The sequence below is a fragment of the Marmota flaviventris genome, chromosome 8 (genome assembly GCF_047511675.1).
Source record: "Marmota flaviventris isolate mMarFla1 chromosome 8, mMarFla1.hap1, whole genome shotgun sequence".
Classification (NCBI taxonomy): Eukaryota; Metazoa; Chordata; class Mammalia; order Rodentia; family Sciuridae; genus Marmota; species Marmota flaviventris.
In genome coordinates this window covers 20738426-20763813 of record NC_092505.1, presented here as the reverse complement: position 1 = coordinate 20763813, position 25388 = coordinate 20738426, and positions in this window count along the sequence as shown.

The following is a 25388-nucleotide window of genomic DNA, read 5'->3' as shown; positions in this document are numbered from 1 at the left end:
CATCTTAGATGTTTTTGATGTGCGTACACGTATGTATATCTGTGTGGTACTGGGGATGGAACCTTAGGTTTAATGCATATGCTAGATCCCCAGCCCCTGTTTTAGAAAGGGAGGCATCCAGGAAGCCAATGATAAAAAGATAATCAAGTGGAAGTAGTTTGACCTGTTACAAACTAGCCTCCAAAGCATTAGAGCACAAACCCTTCTATATTTTAAGGGAATGGTATGTAAAAACTAATCTTGGTGTCAAAGAATGTGGGAGCCATGTTTGAAATGTGCCATCTGTATTTTGTGAAGCTTAAGAGAGAATTGCAGAATTTAGTCAGAGGATACTTCTTTTAAAGGCCAGAGAGAATAGTCTGAAATCTTATTCTAACAAAATATTACTTAACAAATATTAATTAGCAACACATCTAATTTTGATACCATATCTAAAAGCTAGTCACATCCTAGGGTTGGAATACAAAAAAAATAGAATGTGTAAGAGAAAGGTAATGAAGATTAACTATCCACTTATACTTTTATTTTGTTCCACATAGGATATTGGAAAAATAATAGAATTATTTTACTATTTTTAATAGCTTTATTGTGATTCATTTTTACTAAAATGCATAAACTCTTCTAGAAATTTGTTTAATAACTTTTTTATTCTAAAGCTTTTCACACAAATGCTAAGTGAACATAGAATTAATTAGAGCACACATCTTCACATTTAATGTGAAAAATAAAGTGAATAAATGAATAAATAAATATGGTGAGGCTTTTAAGACCTTAATTATATGATGCTTTCAGAAAACATATTTATTCTGAGTAAATTGGGAAGATGTTAGTTCCTTGTATTATTTAGGATAATTCAAAATCATCATCATAAAATCATTCCAAATAATTTACTATAGAAATAAAACGAATATAGTATTCCCTTTGTGTTGTGGAAAAAAATAAAATCTGCAACATAAATATTATACAGTTAACACTTTGGGGAAAGGAAACGTTCAAAATGCTTATTTGTACTTACATGCATATATACCACACTGAATCCCAACATCAAGTATATCAATAAGACACTAATTGAAAAAAACAAAAGTCTATAAATACATTGCAAAAAGATCAGTAGATTAGAGAGACAGAATCAGGGGGAGGGAGTTAGAGGAAGGGGAAAGTTTTAGGAAGTGAATTAGAATAAACTATTTTCCATGGTTTTGATTATATAAAAATGTATCCTAATTTTATACATACCTAAAAACAGCAACAAATTCAGTTTTTAAACAGAATAGCCTGATGTGTTGGTATTATTTCCAAAAGATTACAAAATGAAAACTATGAGCAATAAAACCATTAACATTGATTTTTATGTCCAGTATAATAAAATGTTTGTCACTGTATATACAGTCTGAAAGAGATACCTTTACTGCATATCCTCATTATTGATACAGAAATGTCAGAAAAAAAATTAAATATGATATTCTTCACCTCATGGATTTGTCATCAGAGATTATTGCCTATGTTTAATCATTTTCTATAAATACAGGACTGAAGTTCATGTACCTAAATGAGAGAGTCTAGTTTATTATATCAAATTCTCCAGGAGCTTATACATAATATAATAAAAAGAATAAATGTTTCTTGGGGATTTATTCAGTTAATTTGAATGGTTAAATATAGTTATTATCTTTTAAAACAGCAATATGCCATAATCCTCTGGATTATTATCATTATTTACTCATTCATTCAAAATTTTATTCAACACAGATATTTGGAATATGTCATCAAACAAAAAATGTATTCTTTTGTGAAGCAACACAAAATAAATAAGTAAATTATATGGTATGTTCATACGTGATAAATGTTAAAAGAAAAAAAATTGAAATGTTAGTCAAATAAATAAATATTTAGAGAATTAAGGATTCATATCATGGCTTATAATTATAAAAAGATTGATCAGGACCTATGTAGATATCATTATGAACACCTTGAAGTGGGAGAAATACTAATCTATTTTGTGTGTATGGTGGCAAAGTCATAAGGCAGAAATATATTTTCCCTATTTGACAAACATTTGAGAAGTTTGTAATCCTGTAATGGAATAAATGATCTGAAAGGCTTGAGTAGTGAAGGATGCCACAGTCTATATAATATGTAAGAACTTGTGAGCTACTCTAAGGATTTTCTTTATTCTGAATAAAACATGTAGACATTCGTAGGTTTTACTACAATCTGGTGGAGTTGCTTTGAAGAACTGATAGATTGTAGTTTTCATAACAATAGATTGAGAAAAATCTGATCAGGAGGCCATTATGGGAACACAAACAGGAGATGCCAGTGACCAGAACCAGCATTCTAGTAAAGGGGTCTAAGCAGTATTCATTTGCTGTACGTAATGGGTAACACCACAGAATTTTCTGATGGATTAGAAAAAAGATGAGAAACAAAGGAAAGAGTCAATAAAATGCCAAATTTTGGCCTAACAATTTGAAGAATAGTGTTGGATGTACAGAAGACAGAAGTGGAGCAGGCTAGATAGGGAGGAGCCAGATCTGTTTCAATTAAGTATAACATTCACTGCTTACCTGGGATTTTTGCTCATTAAAAAGAACTGTTTAATTTGTTTTTGGAGGCTAATATTGATGTTTTTTTAAAAATATTTTAATAGTCATAGTATTAAGTCAGCTTCTGTCACTGCATATTACCAAGTGCAGAAGTGGCCCTGTGACTTGTCAGCTAATGAAAGCAAAGGGGAAGAGATCAATACTTCAAAAGCAGCACTCTCCTAGTGAGATTTCCCTACTCTTGGAAGATCTCTTGTCTTTGTGTGAACAGGCTTAGGATGATGTTTTAGAGGATGAAAGGTCATACAGAGAGAAAGCCAGAGTATCTCACACCAAGCTGAAGTTCTAGACACTGGATTGGTGCCATTTTACACCCCAAGCCTGCATCAAACAAACCACCCAGGCAAACAACAACAACAACAGTAACAACAACAACAAACCCATTTGTTTGAGCCAGGATTGTTTTCTGGCTGGAGCACATTGTGGTGTAGGAAAGATTAACTGATACTGATTTCAGAGAGTTGATAACACCATCTGGGTGATGATAAGATTTCTGTTAAATTTGAAAAGAATGCTTTGAGACCAGATAGGCCTGACTTTGAATCCAGACTCTGACACTTCCTACTTGTTTGACCTTGTCTCTGACTCAACTTTGTTTGCACTTCAGTTGGGCTATAACTTTGGACAAATTTGAGGATATTATAAAACATTTGCAAGCATGTGGTTACATGCTCAACAAACTATTATTATATTATTTCCACTACATGTCATTATTGAGACATCATGTAATTTGCTTATTCTTTTTCCTTATATTTATATTATTATTATAATTTTTAATATTCTTCTGACGGAGTTATAGTTTGTAACTGATCTCAACTATCATTATTCTATTTTTTTTTACATTTTTATCAACCTTCTATGAAATTCAAATCAGCATTACAATTCTTTGACAAAATTTTTATTTTCTTGCATTTATGTTTACCCATAATTGATCTTTCCATCTTGACAGCATTGTGGGGACACTGAGTGGCATTTGAAGGCACTCATGACAGTGTCTGTAGGAGATTTACAGCACTTAATCTGTCAGAAATTTATCCTTGGAATTAAAGAGGAGTAGGATATCTTTAGACCTCAGGTCTCATGCTTAGTTACATTCAAAATATCTTGTAAAATGAGTTTCAATGTCAGCATACTAATGCCTGTGTCAGCTTTTTAGAAAAGTGGCAATGATATACAGCCACCTAAGTTTGACTGGAGACTATAAAATAGATAGAGTGGTCAGGTTTAGTCCTAAGTAACCTTTTATCCAATGACAGTAATTACTTATTTGAACCTTTAATTCATTTAAATTTGCTTGAACTTTCAAGTGACTACCCACATATTTTCCATTTTGACAGATAAATTAAATGACTAATATGTAGAACAACCTTGCTGATGCTTTGATATGATTGACAGTTAAAAAAAAACATAGAATACTTTTTACCTTGCCAGATTTAAAAAGCTAACTTTAAAAAATACTATATTTGTTACTTCATTACACTATTTTCACAGAAATATTCTCTGAAGTAAAAATTCAGCTTTCATAAATGAGATTCCATAAGATTCTGGAAAATGAGGAAATTCCTTGCATAAATGCATACATGTGAAAAGTCCAAAGTTTTCTTCACATTTCTGGTTTATCTATGTCTCTAGTAAATTTACAGTCACTGCTTTAAATGGCATTTAAAACACTTATGAAACAGATAATAAGTGACCCTACCAAAAACATACCACAAACTTATTGCTCCAATGAAAGAACTGAATAGAAATATTCCCCTTACTTTTTCATCAAACAATATTCTTCTCTAATTCAAATGTAACTCTTAAAATAGTTGGTACAGCCATATTTCCTCCCAGTGCCAAGAAGGACTCAGACAGACAGTGAGCTCACACTGTCATAACAAGCTATGGTAGGGATTATAAGGAGAGAAGCTTCCTTGTGATCCCACTGAATTACTTGAACAGACTCTCTCCCACCTTTTCTGCCCTCAATGTGCTTCGATTACCTATGTAGCTCTATATTAAGCTATAAATCACCCCATAGCTATATCACTACATTCTTTAAAACTCACTCATTCAAATTCCTGTAGGTCGGAATCAGTGGTCATCCAGATATAGAACAGATGCCTCATGGTAGCCTTAGTTAGGAAAAAAAAATAGATCAGATATGATTTGATGACATCTGCAATTAACCTGTTACTTCTATTTTGTAGTTATTATTGATTGTCATTTTTTTTCTAGTTTTAATTTCAGGTAGTTCTAAGATTTTATGAGAAGATCTTTAGCAGCTTATTATAGACAATAATTAATGGAATCTATTTCCAATTTCTACTTTGGTAGAATATGGATCCCACCAGGGGATCTGAATGTGTAATTAATTTCCCCCTTGCTTCTCTTTCTGGCTTTTAAAGACCATAGTTTGAGAAAATTTTGCAAATTTGAGTTGGGTCCCTTGCGTGAAAGTCTCTCTTTTCCCTATCGTTCATGTGAATTGCAATCAGCAGATATATCCAGCAAATCTTGTGTAATCATGGAGAAAATTGAAGCCATAATTTTAAATCTGAGGATTTTTATTTCTGTATATAAACATTAGAAAATGACCATTATGCCATCATGTTGTGTTGCCATCCTCCCTACTTTCCATATTTTCCCTTGTGACTATTCAGATTTATTAGTATTTAAAATCAGAGGACTTTAGAACTGGAAGGAACACTTATAGTGATGTAAATAAATGCCTCATTTATATATGAGGAATATGAGTCTTGAAGAAAAAATGGAAGATTTAGTCTTTAAAAGCAATGACCTATTTTAGATCACTTGCATGTAATACTACTATATAGTATAGCTAGATTTTCCAACACTTATTTCAGTGTTATATCCAATGAAGTTTTTAAAGGAACTTGTTGCTAAATTAGAACTGTATTCAATGATAACATTTAATTTATTTTAATTATTCAGCATTATGGTTTAGATGTGGTATCCCCCAAAAGCTAACATGTGAGACAATGCAAGAAGGATTGGAGGAGAAATGGTTGGGTGATAGCCTTAATCTAATGAGCTAATTTACCACAGATGAGATTAACTGGGTAGTAATTGGAGGCAGGTGGAGTGGGCCAGGAGGAAGTGGTTCACTGGGGGCGTGGCTATGGGGTATATATTTCCTATCCGGAGAGTGGAGTCTCTCTGCTTCCTCATCAAGTGAGCTGTTTCCCTCTGCCACCCTATTCTACCATGATGTCCTGCTTCATCATCACCGAGGAAGCAACTTATGGACTTAGACCTCTGAAAATGTGAGCCGCTAAATAAACCTTTCCTCCTCTACAGTTGTTCTGGTTGGGTCTTTTAATCACAGCAGTGAAAAAAACTTTCTGAAACATTCAGTAATACATATATACTCTAAAAGTGCAAATATTCTAAATATTCTATAATAAATAGACAATAAAAATACTGCCCTTTTTTTTTTTTCAAATGTTATTGCTCAGAAGTTTAGGATATTTTCCCATTGGAAGACCCTTCCCCATATATATAATATTCATACAATAACAGTATAGCTGTGTGTACAGATATAAGTGTAAAACCATAGTATTTATATTTATGTATGTTTCTACATATTTTCTTTAACAATGTAGCTTTGATACAATGCCAATGTAAAGGTTCTAGAATCAAAACTATGTTGTTTTCAAAACTGTGGACTCAACAATTATCACTGTACCTGACACATAGTAATTATTACTAAATATACACTTAATAAATAAACAAAGGAACATGTTATATCTGTCAGTGTTTTTTAACCTAATTATTGGTTTCAAATATAAAGTATTTTATATAGTACATATTAAATTTAAATTGCACATATATAAAGTAGTGTATATTTAGTGTCTATAAATAGTAACAAATAAAGCAAGGTAAAATATAATTAGAACAAATATTCACTGAATACTACACTTTAAGATAAATTTTAAAATTTCTTTCAATTTTACTTACTAGGAAATATAATTGAAAACAGAGTATGACTTCATATTATCAGAATATGTATCTGTATAATCAAACCACCTTCTAAAATACGACAAAGTGTGCAGTGAAGTGCAATATATTTACTATTGCAAAATAGATGCATAAAAGCAACTAAAATAGTGAAGAGTCATCGATGTATAAAAATAAATATAGCTTAACATGTCTTTTCACTGTGTGCTCATGTGGTGGAAGGGTTGAAGGAACTCCTGGGCTCCTTGAAAGGATGCTAATCTCATTCTTGGCTCCTTTCCAATGACATAGTCACCTCTGAAAAGATTCATCTCCTAATAACCAGGAGTGTGATGTTGAGATTTCAGCATAAGAATTTGGAGAACAAAGACATTCAGTCCATAGCAAGAACTTGTTACATAGAAACTAAGATTTTGGTATAATGATATGTAAGGCAACATGATCCTTGATTTTATAGTATTTAAAAGGATACATTTTTAAATAAGTTAGTATTGGATTCTAATGCAGAGTCTGCCACTTTCTAAGTGTATAATCTGGAGTAATTTAAACAGTTAAGATGTTTTCTCCAAACTAAATGTTGCAAGCATTGGACTTACCCACCTATTTTAGTGATACCACAATCCACAGTTTGGGGATTCTTTATTACTTTTTTTTTTCTTAATTTTCATCCTCTAACAACTCGAATTCCTGGTTTTCTGCCTCCTTTTATATTCACCCAAAACCTGAGCTTATTTTTTCTTCTAGAAGTGAAAAAAAAAATTGTTTCTAGAAATCCTTTGATTATTTACTAAAATTTAAACTATCCTTAGTAGAAACACGACTTGTTACTAATGACCCTCCTATTTCTTTCAATCTTCCCTTTTCTGAGACAGCACTTTAACTATCAGATGGATGTTCTCCTTTACTTCAACCAAACTGAGTTTATTACATACAGTAAAAGTAAAGTTTGGTTGATTTATATTCTATCTTCATGATCTTCGGGAAGTCAGAAATCTATATTGCTTATGGCATAGATATATTATAAATACTATTAGAAGATAACCCCTTATAAGTTTTATAGTAAGCAGTGTAATATTAAAATTTCCCTTGGTTGTGAGCAAATCTTTGTTCAGCTTTTGTGTTTTCCTTGTTATTGTCTATGATTTCTTCTTTTGGTTTCCTCTTTATAATGCATATTATTTAATAGTCAATTATCATTAATAATAGTCTACAATTGAATAATAATTTATTTGCATGAGTATTGCAATCATAATTACAAAGAGTTTTTCTGTAAATGGCTTCTAAAATTTTTAGGCTTTATTTTATTAAAAAAATGTTGTCCATCTACATCATAAATTAAATTAAATTAAAATTTTTCATGGTATATATATCTCCTCAGTTGTGAGTTTCAAATTATACAATCCATATAAATTGTTGAAGTTCAAATCTTTTCCAAATTTTGTTATGTTAGTGCTTTAAAAATGTTAATGCCTTAAAAATTGCTTTCTTTATCTATCAATACCTTCCATGGCTTTTAAAACAATGACTCACTTCTAAGCTATATTTTTCTTTTTCTCCTTCCTTCCTTTCTTCCTTCTTTCCTTCCTTCCTTTTTCTTTTTTTGTCTAAGTGTAACAAAGATTTCCTGTAGGGTAATTAATGTCTACTTCTCTTAACTTGTCTTAGGCAGAGTATAAGATGGCCCCAGATTCCTGCTTCCAGATATTCATAGATTTGCATAATGTTTCCTTTGTGAGCTATCTGCTTCTGACCAACAGAATACAGCAAATTTAAGGAGATGTCATGTCCCAGATTAGGTTACAGAGGATTCTGACTTCTGTATTGCTAGCACACTCTCAAAATCACTTTCTTTGCATGCTTCAGTGAAGGAAAGGGCACTGTAACAGAGGTCCACCTGGTAAAAAAACCTTCAAATAGCTTTAGGCTAATAGCCAACAAAGGATTGAGGGCCTCACCTCAACAGTGTGCAAGAAACTAAGTACTGCAATCAGCATCATGTGAGCTCACAGATGGTTTCTTTCCAGATATGTTTGGGTGAGACCACAGACACTGAACCTGTATCTTGATCACTGTTTCATAGAACACTGTAGCACAGAGGATCTGAATACACTGTACCATTAACTGCAATATAAGATGTTTTGTTTTCATTGTAAGTTTTAGAATAATTTTTGTACAGTCATCAATAACTAATACACTAATATATCAATTAGAATATGTTTCTGATGCCTCTAATCTTATGATTCTCTCTTGCAAAGATAGTTTCTAAAAAAGCTTTCTAAGTCACAGAAATTTTATTTAATCATTTGGAAGTCATAGTCATAAGTTTTGTTTAGAACAGATATAATTTTTACTGATTAAATGGAAAGAGTTTTTCTTTTTTTTAATTTTATTTTTGCTCATTTGTTGATTGTCCATGGATATCCTCAAAGGAAAGGAAAGCTAGGTTTGAAACAAAGTTCCCTAGAATACAGACCAGAATTTTAAAGAATATACTTCAGCTCCCACTGGCCTCACTAAATTCATGGGAAAATTATAAAGCTAAGATAGAAGCTGATACAGAAAAGAGTTCATCCTTACAATTACTGCTATGTCTGAAAACAGGACAAGTACTTCCCCACAAAAAAAAATGTTCCCATTGAAATTTAAGTATCCTGTGAGTATATCTGATTAACACAGACAATACAATGCTATGCCTCTGGATCTTGACTCCAACACAGACTAATATTTGTAGATTTTGGGGGGCTCTATCTTAGGTTGACGATAACTATAAGGTTGAAATTTCTCCAATATAGATATAATTTTAAAAAAAGAGGAAAAAATGAAGAAATGAGAGCAAATGTTTTGAAAACTTTTTTTTTTTTTTTTTTTTTTTAATTCTGCTATGGGTGGGAAGAAACTAGGTGGTTGGCGACGAGCCAGAAACAGGATATTAACATATCCAGTTGCAATGTATAATATGTATGAGTGCATTTCAAAACTGTATCATACTTGCATTTATTATCTTGAGATTGCAGACAGAAAAAAAATGCTTTCTCTCAAAAGTGAACAAAGTTCCATGCTTCTTTTCATTTCCACTTAGAAATATATACAAGTATAGATTTTGATTGGAGGAAAGGAATTTAACATGTTAAATCTTCATCTACAATAATGTTTAAATATTCATTTAAAAAGAAGATGCTCAATAAAGAAGGTGAATTTTAAATTTGAACAGAAATTCAAAATTGACAGTGAAATGAGTCACAGAATTTGTATAAAAATAATTTAGTATGAAAGAAGTAAAAATTAGTGAGATATGTTGTAACAGCTTAGTTACAGGTATCATCAGATTATGTTGATTATAGATGGGAGGTTTTCTGTCATTACTAGGCAGCCATAAATATGTTATTGTCAGTAACAATAACTCTCATAATGATATCATATCTGTCTTTCTAGTAATGTTCAAATAAATGTTTTTCTTCAATGCGGGGACAGGATTTATTTCTACAATCACTTTAATTATTAAACTGAACAAACTTTATTATATTTCTGTTTACTTCCCTGAAATTCCATCTAAGTTATAAATTACTTTAGGAAACAGAATAAGTCTCATCATCCATGTATCTACATTGGCTGAGAAAACTGAAGGAAAAAAATTACAGGTACTATATAATCTACTTTTGATTAACCCACGTCAATCTATAAAATAAGAATATTAATTTTTTAAATTAGAAATCTGGAGAAAAAAATTAATATTAAATAATTGATATTTTGAGTGCACTAATTTAGAAATTGCTAATTAACATCTTATGAAAATGGAAAGATGAACCTCAGAAATCAATTTTTAAAATACTTCCAAAGGTGATCAATAATTGAAATTAGTCAGTTTACAAAAACAGGATATTTTTGATTGCATAATAAGTAGTTTTTTAAAATCCATAAGATACATATGCTGTGTAAAATTGACTTTCTTTGGTTGTTGATCCACTGGTCTGGAGTGCCCTCTTGCACTGTTATTTTTATGTGCAGGTTATGGACATAGAACACACAAGATAGCTTCTGCCTCTTATAAATGCAAAGCTTAAAATGCAGAGGCTCTTTATTAGTTCATTTATGGCAGTCAATATTTAATACGCATTGTAAAGTACAGTTTAAAATAAAAGTGATGATGGCAAACATAAAAAAAATAAAATAAAATACATTGTTATTGTGGATTGAACTTCCTTGGTACCTTATGAGAGCCTGTCTCAAAAACAAATTAAAAGTCTGGAAATGTAGCTCAGTGCTAAAGCACCCCAGGTCCAATATCTAGTACCAATATAAATAAATAAATAGGAAAAAAATGTTGGGTGTAAAGGTGTGGGGTTTTTTCTGGGCTCTCTATTCGGTTTCATTGGGCATTCATGCCTGTTTAAAATCAAAATCCTTCTGCTTCAGATAATATAGCTTTGACTTTGTGAAGTCATGTAATGTGATGTCTTCAACATGGTACTTATTGCTCAAGGTGGTTTGGATACTTGGGATATTTTGTGGGTGTCACATGAACTTAAGGAATTTTGTTTATATTTGTAAACAATGATATTGGAATTTTGATGGGCTAGCATTTGGCAAAAGAATATTGTGTTAAGAAAAATAATCTAAAATTTGAAAAGACAAAATTGACTATGATTTACGATAACCACTTCTTCTCTCTCTCTCTATCTATCTATCTATATGGTTTTTAAAATAACTTTATTTCTTTATTTTTATGTTCTGTTAAGGATCAAACCCAGAGCCTTGCACATGCTAGGCAAATGCTCTTCCTCTGAGCCACAACCTTAGCCCTCAACATAGTAGTAGAAGTCCTAGCTAGAGCAATTTGGTAAGACAGGAATAATGGCATGGAAATTGGAAAAGAGAAAGCTAATTTATCCCTGTTCCCATATGACATGATCATGTATATATAATTCTAAAGTCTCTACCAAAGAATCTAAGTCCACACTTTCACGAACATACTTTTATTATTCAGAGAAAAGCACATTATTTATATTTATGCCTAGTGGATATGTTTTTATTCTCAAATGAATTAATGTACAATTTTGAGATTTTTTTCCAGAGAATTCTATTATGGTAAATTTCCATAGATATAATTAAAAATAAAACTCATTTGTGTCTTAAATTTGTATAGATTTTTTGCAATAATTGTTAATACCATAAAATTTTTTGAGAACAAATTTAAGAACTCCTCATTTGACTCTGATATTTACATATATGCTGTGAAGCTGCAGAGTTATATATTTTTGTGTGGAAGAAAAAATTACTCAGGAGATATTGTTGAATTTTCCTCCATGACCAACCAAAGTAGTAACTGAATTTGCATCTGATACATTTTTTTAATCTATAGTCACATCACCAAATACTCTTGGAAAGAGTGGCATCTTATGAATTCCCTCATTTATACATTAATCAATTTTAGCATATATCAATTCTAAGTAGATGATAATTACATTATAACTTCTTAAAAACACAGTTTGACTACAAAGTAACTGGATTTACATTCTGTGTGAAAATGAATGTTCTTACACATACACAAAAACACTCAGATAAACCCCTTATGTTGGTCATATCAAACAAATTAAAAACTGAAGGAAACTGACATTTTAAAAATAATTAATAGGTGTCTGGTAGTATACTATGAAAATAAAAAGTGCTTTTTGAAATTTTGATTATATTTAGCACAATAACATGTTTTTCAGGAATTGAAATAACAAACAATTTTACAGAATTAAATTCTACTTATTTTAACTTCTATTTGAATTTACTGAACAAAATTTTGGGGACAACACTGATTGAAAGCATTAATATACATTTAGAGTAATATTGCATCAAAAACATTGCAAATCAAGGGACCATTAACATATATAGAATGAAGAATACTGCAGATTTATTATTTTGTCTTCTAGTAGCATTGAACAAGCTAAGAGTTCTTAAATTCGTTCTCAAAACACATGAATGTTAATTAGTCCTGAAAACTATGTTTATAACAAGAAAATCTTTAGAATTTTAATACTCATAATTATTCAACTATTTTTGCAGCTTTTGCAAATCTATTTTGTTTCAAATAGGTGCTACATATTTTGAAAACAAAACAAACTCAGAAAATCTGTGGAACAATAGGAATGGATATCAGATTTCCCTTTTAAATATTCAATCATTTAATGAACACAAACTATGTGCTAGTGGCTAGGCTAGAGGTAGAATATATCACATAAAACATTTAAGTACCTTCTAAAATTGAAAATGTTTTGAAAAATTTCAATACTTCATATTCACAAATGGTCAAATTATTATTCTATTTAGGTCACGTTAAATCTACTGATGTTCCTAGCAGATGTTTTTAGATTTTAAAATATATCTTGCTAAACACTAAATAGACCTTATTTAAAAAATAACAAAAAGAGTTTCCTTAATTTTTTTATCTCATATTAGTCCATGCACTATTCATCCACAAGTTGAAAGACAACTGAGAATTATTTCTGCTATTGATTGATTTGATGTAGATTTGAGGTAAAATGATAGGTATTAAATGATATTTCAGTGTGCTGTAGATCTATATGGGAAATTACAACATTGTCATTTCTGCTTTTTCCTTTACTGATTGAGAAAACTAAAGTCCAGAAACTTTAAATGACTGGCCTCAAGGCATGTGCAAATATTTTCAGTGAAAGAACAAGATTAAAACTCAGTTTTTGTGACTCCAAGTCCAGTTCTTAGTTTACTCCTTGATTGAAACATAGTAAAATTCTTTTAAATAGAAATTTGGACACCTACCACACATTTGAAAATGACAACTACAACAAAAAGAAAGAAAAAGAAAAAACACCCATGTGAAGATGTGAAATAGAAGACTGATTAATGCAAAATATTCAGTCTTAAAATAACAGTCCACCAATTCAGAATCCAAATTTCCATATCTGAAAAAAATATGTGAACATTTTTGAAGGGATCTGTAGATATCTTGAATTTGGAAAAAATAATCTATCATCCTCATTTATATGTAGAGTTGCCCAACAATGAAATGTAATACCTCTAAATGGAAATTTAGATTAGAGTCTCATCTCTTATGAACTGAATCTTTATTCCAAAATCAAAGTGTTGCATTTTTCAATGAAATGTGGGTTTTTTTTTCAATATTTAGAATTCAATATCTGCAAGATCTAAATGAAAAGGAGCTTAATTGCCAGAAGGGCAAAGTTAAAAGCAGGAATTGAAAAGGAGTAAGATCCTTGGCTCATGAATTTTCCCCCAATTTCAATGGCTCTCTTTTGTCATGACTATCTTTAAGCCTTGAGTTATTTTCCCCCTGCTGAATCATAAATTCATTATTCCTTTTCCAGGGCCTATGAAATGATTTCAATTAGATGCAGTCTAAATTATCTACAGTAATGGGAGAAAATAATCACATAATTTAAAAATCATAATGTGGTGAAATAAGTAAATACTTTTTGCAACATAGTCTGATTCAGAGATTCTGTCCAATATGCAATTGCTTACCTTATTCATATACTTTGAACTAATCATTTCTCTTCTTTTGTACATGACTCTCAATTGCCTTGGACCTCACTCATTTGAGTGAATTCCCCAAAATCAGCTAGTTAAAAACTTAGTTTATGATCTATGTTGGCCATGAAGGGGCACATCTCCAAAGTTAAATGAGTTTGTGGACACTTTCCAAAGCATGTTCTTAATCATTTGTGTTATCATACTGTCCTTGTTAAACATGCTGTGTGCTACATGACCTTGGCCTATGAAATATAATATATTCATCTTCAATTGAATATTATGATACTTCGTACAAATCAATATTAGCTATACCTAGAGTTAAATTTCTTGCATCTTCTATTTTCTTTCAGAAATATTATCCCTCCGATATTTCAGTGCCCCTTGCTTAGATCTGCTCTCTGTTTCATACCTGTTCCATGCCAGACTATTTGGTGAGAGTTTTCTTTCATTTTTGACTCAGTGTATTTTCATACTTTGAGTGCCAAAATATAAAGTGAAGATGGAGTTTACTAACTAGGTGTTTATTTTAGAAATATATAATAAAAATGATAAAGTATTTGATGTTACATGTATGAAAAAGATCAGTCTACTGTTTACATTCTCAAAATGTGTTTTTAAAAGTGATTGTAGACTTCTTAAAATATCTTTTTTTTTTGGATAAAGCATACACCCTCAAAATTCCCAGATGTGTATTCAAGGCAATGTGACAATTATAATTCCTACTAAGATATCAACTTCTATTGGAGAGGGAAAGTATAAACACCTGACAAAAACACTCTGATTGGAGAAAATCACTTACTACCTGAGCTATCAACATCTTTTCTCTTTTCTAAATTTAGAAGTGAAGACAAATGGAAAGGATTAAAAACTTGTTCTTTGGTAATTAGCCATAACTGAAGCAATTCAAATCACTACTTAATGACAATTCTGAATTGGCTTACATTACTTAAAGCAAAATTTTCTCACTTAAATTTATCATCCATTAAATGAGACATATTAATAAATACAATTTTAACATAGGAAGCTTACTTGAGAGATATATGTCTTCTTACTTTGTAGTGGCATCTGAAAGATTGCTCTTGTTCAAAACTACATCCAAATTAAAAATGTAAAATTCATAAAGGACTGTAAATATTTCTCTTCACATGGAAAAATTCTCATTTAATTTAAATAGCTGTAGAGCTGATATCTCATAAATTCTAGAATAATCAAAGAAAGTTATAAAATATCATGTCTTACTCTTTTGTCCTATAAAATGTTACTTTTGTTAAAATGTTTCTGATTAAAAAGTAATAATATTTTTGTCTTTATAATAATATAAAGTCATGAGTAGTATGGTATAGTTTAGCTGAGTAACATAGAGACTGTTTTGTAAATTTTACTTTAAAGCCATGGAAATATTGCATAAAATTATTGAGGTTAAACTAAAAATTCCAAACAATACAATCAAAAGTAAAATGCAACAAAAGAAGCAGGCAATTGGTCATATTCACATATTTTCAAATTATGCAATTAGATTAAAAGCAGAGTAATTTGACAATAAACATGTATTAAGACAAAAATAAATATTTAAAAAAATTTTAAAACACAAGTATATTGCCATGGTAATATTGGTATTTTTATTCTGAGAAGGTTGTTGTGAAAATTGAGTGATTATGTAATATTAGTATTATATCTTTACAAATATGCTAGAAAAATGATCTGTGTAAGTAAATACATGGTAATCTAGGTTAAATAACAATTTTGTAGTCACCATTTTAAATTAAAAGTATCACTGTGAAAATATTTTATATTGTAACTTATAAACCAGTGTTAAACAAATATAACAGCAAAAGGTGTTTTTTTTTTTTTTTTTTAAACATTCTTTGCAGTAAAGAACTAGAAATAATGGGTTTTCTCCTAGCAATAACATAACACTTCTACCCAGTGCTAGTGTACTGAGGAGAAATGTCTCATCCTAACTGTGGGCAAGACTACATAGAAGATGAATTTACGATATCCTAATATATCAGATAACAAAGAAACTCCAAGTGACTTGCTTTCACCATATTTAAATGACATAGGATCTAACAGAAGATTCTACTGACCAAAAATGAAGCATATTTGGCACTACAAAAATAAATATGTTAAGCTTATTATGCCCATAAATTAATTATAGTTTCTAAAAATTAACATATTAATTAAAATTTGAGGGAAATATTTTGAAACATATTAAGTTTTAAAAAAGAAACAAGCATTTATTTTGACTTTTCTTTAGAAATTATACCACAGGGTGATCAATTATGAAATGATGGCAAATTTCTTTTGGTAGAAAGTTTCCAAATAATAAGGAAGATTGAACAATTGGATCTGAAACTTTTTTTTTTTTTTGGCAATCCTCACTGACATAATGGATCTATGTGTTAGTCACTATTAGCTGCTAATATGATAAAAAAGATGACAATCAGACAAAACAGATTTTCCTGATAGAAATTACATATTCTTAATGATAATAAAAACAATGGCATGCATGCGTTATAAAGTATTTATTTTTGTTCAAAGATGTATCTGGATTCATCTACCAATATATACAGAATAGAGTAGATAGAAACATTGTATTATTACTGCAAGGAAATAAACAAAATTTAGAGTACAAAAATGCTTTAGAAACATTTTTTTTTTTTAAAAAAGAAACAAAAACAAAAACCTCCTCCTAGTTTATTCAAGGAATAATTGGGAAGAGTTTGGGGCAAGGAAAGAGGACAGGATGAAAGAGGAAAACCCAAGAGAGAGAATGAGAATTTATAGAGAAAAAAAGTTTTAAAAAATTAGCAACATAAATGTCTTCTAAACACTGCAAACAATCTGTGATATTTATGAAATGATTGGAAATGTGAACAATGACACTCAGTATTAAAGCATTTACAGACTTTATGTGTATATTAATGACATTGAGAATGTTTTCTAAAAGGCTTACCTTTTAGAGATCTATATGTAACAATCCAAGAATGAAATTTACTTTATAACAAGAAGAGGGTGGGATGGAAATATAGAAGAAGCACCTAATGATGCCAAACAAAAACAAACAAAACGCCGTAAGTTTACTCTAGAAGCTGAGGATGAACACAGGGATCGATTACTGTATTGAGCCTATTTTTGAATTGTTTAGAAATTTTCAATTTTGAAATTGAAAAGAATGCCACCATTTAGAGAAAGTGATAGTATTCCAACAATTAATATATTAGTCGATTTTCATGATATTTGTAGAGAGCAATTTAAAGACATTACTTCTGATTTATAGAACACTGTGCAATATGGATCAACTAATGACCAGTGAATAATGAGCACTTTAAAATTAAAAATAAAATGACCACCTGATCCAGGAATTCCACTCCTGGGTAGATATACAGAGGAAATTAAATCAGAATGTTGAAGAGACACCCACATTCCAATGTTTATTGCAGCACTATTCATAGTTGCCCTGAAATGGAAATGACCTGGCCCATCAACTAATCAATAGATAAAGAATATGTGGTGCATATATATCATGGGGTACTCTTCAGTCATAAAAACACATGAAATACTGTCATATATGACATCATGATGGAACCAGAGATCATTATGTTTAGTGAAAATAAGCCAGGCACAGAAAGCCAAGTACTGCATAATCTCACACACTTGTGGAATATATAAAAAAAAAAAAGATTGATCTAATAGAAGTTGAAAGTATAATGGTGGTAACCAGGGGCCAGGCAGGGTGGTAGGGTGGGTGGGTTATGGAAAAAGATTGATGGATGTATATTAAGTTACAGTTATATCAGAGCAAGAAGTTCTCTTTGCTGTTACACACAGTAGGGTGGTGATAGAATATACTAATGTACTGTTCATTTCAAAAAGCTAGAAGAAGGGATTTTGAAGGTTTTCACCATAAAGAAATGATAAATGTTCTTAGGAGCTACATAAGTCTAACCTAATTTAGTTATTACTCAGTGTATACCTGTTTTAAAACATTATCTAGTACCCTATTATTTTTGAGGTTTAGGAATTCCACTACTGCGTAGATATCCAGAGGACATTAAGTCAGTATGTTGAAGAGATGCATACACTTCATGTTTATTGTAGCACTATTTATAATAACCAAAAAAATGGAAAGTAGTTGTGTCCATCAACTGGTGAATAAAGAATATGTGGAAATATATCTGTCTGTCTATCTATCTATCTATCTATCTATCTATCTATATATATCTCCACATATTCTTTATTTCATTATATATATATCATGAAACTGGAGATCTACTGGAAAGTACGGTTATGTTTTCACCAAACAGTCATAAATAAATAAATAAATAAACCAGCAAACAAAAGGTTTAATTGTCAAAATTTTCATAAATTCATTGTCCTTTTTTGTTATTATCTTTATTTCTACTTATCTATTCTTATAGGTTATATTCAATGTGGTTTTCACTGAGTTTGCATCTTAACTCCGTATTTTTCTCTCTCTCTAAGATTTCTGATGATCTGGAACCAAGTTCTGAGCAGCTTCAAAACAAGGGAGTAATACCATCTCTTGTTATTTGTTCAAAAGAGATTGAATGTTTTGTCAAATATGATATCTGACTATACAAAACTGGTTTTTAAGGACTATGATATAATCAACTTTAGACCGTGACTTTTTCCAGAATGTCAGGAGATTTACCTCTCAGTCATATATTTCTTCAGGAAGCAGAGGTCACTGATGAAAATCTTGACATGTAGCAAATATGCCAGTATCTGAACTGGGTTAACCATATAATGTGGAGGAAATCTTGTATAGAGAATGTAAGGGAATAAGCAGAATCCTCAAATAGCCATTTTGTAGCAAGTTGTAGAGACATCATTTTAAGTAGCAAGTGGAAAATTCTTCAGGGATTTATAGGGACAGCTTCAGCAAACCCTGCTTTTTGGATTATGGATTAGGGGATAACACAAATGGAGACTTGTATTCTCTGTCAGAGGTTGAGAATCTCCACTTTTGCAATCTCCTCTCAAACCTATGAGGGAGAGTTTACTATTCAAATAAAAGCTCAAGTGTCTCCAATGAACAGTATCCTAATTCTTAAGGGATAAACACTGGCCACTGTTATGTTAGCTCTGAAAATGAATATCATCAATATCAGCATGCATGCTCATCTCTTTGTTTGAAATTTTCAAAGCTGGATAATTAACACAGGAATGGAATGTCACACATCTCTGGGTTTACTACAACACAGATAGCACAAGACTTTTTGTTTCATTAAGTGGATGTAAATCTTTACTAGTTAAAGGATTGAGAGTAGTATTAAAATATTAAGAATAATGTCACACAATTACAGATGTTTGGATATAGCATTTTGAAAGAGAAACATAATATAAATGTGGATTTATCTAACCTCCAACTTTATAAGTAAAGGAAAACAAAGACATCTGTGTGTTACAAAACAGAGAAGAAAATTATATGGGCTAAGCTACTGCAGAAAATATACTGTCTCCCTTCTATTTTACTCTTTTTTTGGCCAAGACTACACCATTTAACAGAATGACTGAATTAAGCAATCATGTGCAGACTGCATAGCTAGATAGAAAAACTAGGGTCACATCTTCATTGTCCAAGGAATACTAGCATATTGTTCTACACACTTTATATGGCTACATTAAAATTTTCCACCAAGTATTTATGTACTTACTGAGGTACACAGGAAATATACTTATGACCAATTTGATTTTCAATTCATTTCCAAGACAACAAACCCCAAATCCATTACTGCTATGAGACTTTTGTATATTCTGAGGAAAACCCTTTTTCTAAGAAATAAAACCATAAAAAATTCATTTATATCAGGTTTTCACATACTTCCAATTTGGCACAATTGGTGTACATGTGCCTCATTCTATTTCAGTTTCCACTATCATCAAAAAGGGAATAGAAGTTATTCTCTGGAAGCCAGCAAAAGAGAACACACAGCAAATCAGTTATTAAAATTTAAAGTGCTTTCTTTTTGTTTGGCAATTGTAACTGTGGATGAATAACAGTTCAGGAAGATGGTAAAAATGTAGGTGTGACATATAAAACTAAGGCTACTTGCTTAAGACCATCAACAGTTTCACATATGTAAGACTGCTTGTTAAGAGAGGAAGACCATTTCCATTATAAATATTTTTCTAGTATCTGATAATATCTTCAGGTATAGTAAGAAGTAAAATAGTACATGACTTGTTTCTTTAAAACATGACATTTAAAAAAGAACTTTATTTGGGAGTAAAACTTTGCAAGGAAAGCCTGCCTCCATTTCAAATTTAAATACAATTTCCTAGATTCTAAATTATAAACATCAATTTGAGGAGGAACAAAATGAAACTTCAGTGCCAAATCAGACTATTGGAAAGCACATATCCTCCCAAGATGGGTAATCTATAATTAACGTCAATCACTGGAGAAAGATTAGAAACTACATAGAGCAGCCCATGGGAAAAGCATAGTGATTTTCTCCCACTACTCTGGTGGAGAGAAATCATGATTAGATTCTGTGAAAGAGCATGTTTTTGGATGATGAGAAGGAGGACAGTGACTCATCCTCCAGAAACGGTTTGAGTAAAATGATTAAAAACAAAAACAAGAAGGCGCAACAAAAATTCATTTAAAGTGAAATAATAATTTAAATAATGCTCAATTATTATGTTCCATTCTCTTAACTAATTTTTTCACTTTCTTGTATGGTTCTGGCCAAACATTAGTCTTAGGTTAAGCCCCAGTAATTTTCTTCCATATCAGTGCTCACTTATGGCTGATGGCTAATGCTGGATGGATTTACTCAGTTGTGCATGAACTTTACCAACAAAAAATTAAAGTTAATACCTTATGTATGCATTTTACAATACTTAATATACTGCTATATTTTCATTGTTAGCTTATTTCAGTACCATCCAAAACAACAAAATCAACAGTATTTCCAATTATTTATTGTTGTAAAAAACCTGTCCCAAATGTAGTGGTTTAAATGCACAATCTATAATAAACACGTCTCATGGATCTGTGGTTTGCCACTCCTTACCTGAGTTCTTCTGTCTTTTGGTTGCTGATACATGGTCCTGGGAATAGAGTCATATGAATTCTTAAAAGTACTAGACACTTAAAGTGGCTTTCTTACTTATTCTTGAGACCTTGATGTCCCTTTCTCTCTCTCTGTCTCCTATCTATCAATCAATCAATCAATCAATCTATCTATCTATCTTGTTCCCCAACACTATTTTCTTAGCTTTGGCTTCTCATTTCATGGTGCATTCAGAACAACCACATTTTTATATGGACCTGGTTTCCAAGAAGAATAAGAAGCTATTAAAAGGTACTGCTGGTTTTTGCAATTTCTTGGTTTTATTTACTGATGACAGCAGTCACTGGAATGGCCTAAAGTCAGGAAGGTTGTAAAATAGACTTCAATTCTTGATCAGAAAATAGGAATATTACCGCGTTGAAAAACCTGTGAGATGGAAGATATTGTTGTGTCTTTGGAAAATACTTTTGGCTACTTAGTCACTGTTATTTTCCTATTTCTGAACTTCAACTTCACCCCTGCTTTCTTTCTCATTTGTACACACTAACTCTTAGGAATGATCTCACTTACATTACAGTGAAACTTGATGTCATAAGGTTGATGTGGACTCGAATTACCATAGCCAAATCTGTATGGATTTCCATATCTTTAGTTATGTCTTATTCTTTCCTATCACTTTGGAGGGAACATGTACTCATAGAAAATTTTTTTTTGCACTTTGTGTTTTAGTTAGCTTTGCTGCTGTGACTAAAAGACCTGACAAGAACAATTGTAGAGGAGGAAAAGTTTATTTGAAAGATCATGGTATTTTAGGTCTCAGTGCATGGAATGTAGGCTCTATTCTTTGGGGCTTTAAGTGAGCGGAACATCATGGCTAAAGAGAGTGGCTCATTTGATGATCAGGCAGCAGATACAGATTCCACTTGCCAGATACAAAATATATGCCCCAAAGGCACACCCCCAATGAGCTACCTCTTCCCACCACACCCTGCCACCTTCAGTTACCTAGTTAATGCCATCAGGGGATTAATTCACAGGGTTTAAGACTCTTAAACCCAATCATTTTGCCTCTAAACCTTGAATTATTTCACACACAAGCTTTTGGGGGATACCTCACATCCAAACCATAATACTTTATCATGTTTTATTATTTGTTTCCTGCTCATATAAGAAGGATTAGTTTTATCTCAGAGTTAAAACAAAATAAAGTTTGTTGTATTGAAGGTCAACAAAATAAAGTTACTCTCTGTTCAATATATCCATTCAGTACACAGGAGATTGTAATCCTACTTATCTCCTGTGTTTCACACCCCCAAAATTTTTAGTTTGAATTATCACCATTCATTTCATCCATATATTGACTCTATTTTAAAGGAGTTTCTTCCAAGGTCAAAAATAGTTTCTGACTTTTAAATCCATAGTGCACTCTTTACCCTTTATCATATTAGGAATCTCAGATATCTTTAACAGAAAATACTGTTTATTCTGTCTTAAAATACAGTAAAGTATTTCTGCTTCTGCCTCAACATCTTACAATGGTCTTAGAGAAATAGTTCTTTCTGAATGTAGTTAAATTTGTCCCAAATCCTAGAGAAGAATCAGTAGACAGAATTGATGACCTTTTTCTCTATTATAGAGGACTCAGTTAGGTTAAGTTCATTGTGTCTGACTTCCTTATCCTTTAAGATGAACTCAGTCCCAGGAGTTTCCTAGTTTCTTAAAGGAATTCCACTGTTTCATTTCTACCAGCACATTAGACAGTTTTGAGTCACTGTTTAGGTGAAGGTAATACCAGCAATATTCTTTGGGAGCAAACAGTATTTCTTTCCTGAAAACATTGGAAAGCAGAATCAACATAATCATCAATATTAATAAAGTTTTCATTTCTTAAGATATAAAACAATCATTTTTTAAACAAATGCATTTATCCTGGAAAAGAATAGTAAGGGGCAAAGTCAAATATGTTAAGCCTTAAATGGGAAAATAAAAACTAAAGATACTGGGGCTGAGATTGTGTCTCAGTGGAAGAGCATATGCCTAGCCCATGGGAGGCACTGGGTTCGATCCTCGGCACGACATAAAAATAAAAACAAATTTTTAAGAAACTAAAAATACTATAGTAACATGATCTCTTTTAATAAGCTGCTTAAAATTTAGCTATAGAAAAAAATTTGTGAGCCATTTTTGAAAAAACAAAGCTATGTTTATAATGAATGAAAAATTCAAAAGTGGATTTAATCATTCTTAACAAAACTTAATTGTAACACACTGACTTACTCTGAAATGAATCAACTTCAATATAAAGCTTTACGGAAATTCTAGCAGGTGGACATAGAAATCAAAACTGAAGTTTGGTACACTTTGTGATCATAAATATACTGTGATTATAAGTCCTTTTATAGAATTTAGTAAATAAGAGAGGGTAAAAAAGAGATCTCAGTTGGCTGGTTATTTAGAAATATCAGAAAGGCAAACATTTAGAATCTTGATTAGGATTCAAAATTTTGAATAAGTTAAGGTCTCTGCTGAATGTTCTTAAGACATATAAAGAATATTTATGGAACCTGACTTGCAAAGGATATTAACTATTGATTCATTTTTACTTATATTAAGAGATCAACATTATGACATATGAATAGCCATCCTGAAATACATTTGCTTTGGGTTATATCATATCTCTAAGATGCCACAAATACGAATTTGAAATAGGCTGTACATTAAAACATTTTATGATAAAGGGCCGAAGAAGTTGTTCAGTGGTAGGGCTAAGGATTTGATGCCTAGAAACACACTCATATAATACTTTATAATAAAATTTGTTCAATTCTATAGTTTCATTATCATAATTTAGCACACTTTAGATCATTTATTATGAGCCATGCATATTTTTCTGTTCAAAATATAAAAATCTGAAAAATTTACATTTATGTCATGTATAAACACAAGGCCTAGAGAAAATAAAACAATTGAACAGTATAAAAATCATACAATGCGAGGAATAGATGAACTCTAGATAGGGCAGAGGGGATGAAGGGGAAGGAGGAGTCATGGGATTATTAATGATGGTGGAAAGTGAGGATCATCATTATCCAAAGTACATGTATGAATACATGAATTGGTGTGAATATGCTGTGTATATAAACAGAGATATGAAAAGTTGTGATCTATATGTGTAATAAGATGTAGTGCATTCTGCTGTCATATATTAAAAAATAATATATTTATCTAAAAAAATAAAAAAAAATACAAATCATACTAATGAGAAAGTTACAATTTTTTTGGAAAGGAAATTTTGGAAATAAAGAAGAAAATGTTATAAACTATGGGAAATAATAATTAATGTACACTGTTTTGTGGTTTTTAAAAAACTTTTTGTAGTTGTAGATGGACAGAATGCTTTCATTTTATTTATTTATTTTTATGTAGTGCTGATGATCAAACCCAGTGCCTCACATGTGCAAGGCGGGTGCTCTGCCACTGAGCTACAACCTCAGTCCTGTTTTTATGTTTTTAAATAACTAAAAACTGCTCCTTTTAGGATTGCACTGATGAATGTATACAACTATATTCAAAATACTGAGCTACATCCCCAACTCTTTTTATTTTTGGACAGGGTCTTTCTAAATTGATAAGTCTGGACTAGAAAGTAAGGGACACCTCATGTCTAAGCCATAACTCCATGTACATTCTTCAAAACAGTCCATCTATCACAGTTCATTCATCTCTCTTTTTTTAAATTATTCTTATTCAGACCCTAAGGAACAATTTCCACCATCCTTCCCAAACACCCTTAATTTTTCTCTGGACTTTAGTTCTATCAATCATAAAGCTTACAATGTTTGGATAACCCTGTCTTTGGGTATCACTGCAGGCTCCTAGTGGTTTCAAGAGAAAGTACAGAACAGGGCTGGCTGTCTACTTAAATCTCTGACGTCCAAATTTAGATGATTCCTCATTTGTTAATCTTGACTTACATTATTTTTCTTTTTAAGTTTGTCTTTAATACATAATATAGTGTAGTCTTTTTTAAAAAAATAATTTTATATTTTCCTTAAACTCTCTGGAGAGATGGCAGTTTGTATTTTTCATAGCTTCCTCTGCACATTGCATTAGGCAAAATCTCCACTATTTAAAGAGATAGAAGTTCTCATATGCATACAAACACACACACACACACACACACACACACACACACATTTTTACATGTATTAATGGGATTTTTGTGAACTTAATGTTTTACCCATGACATTAATAT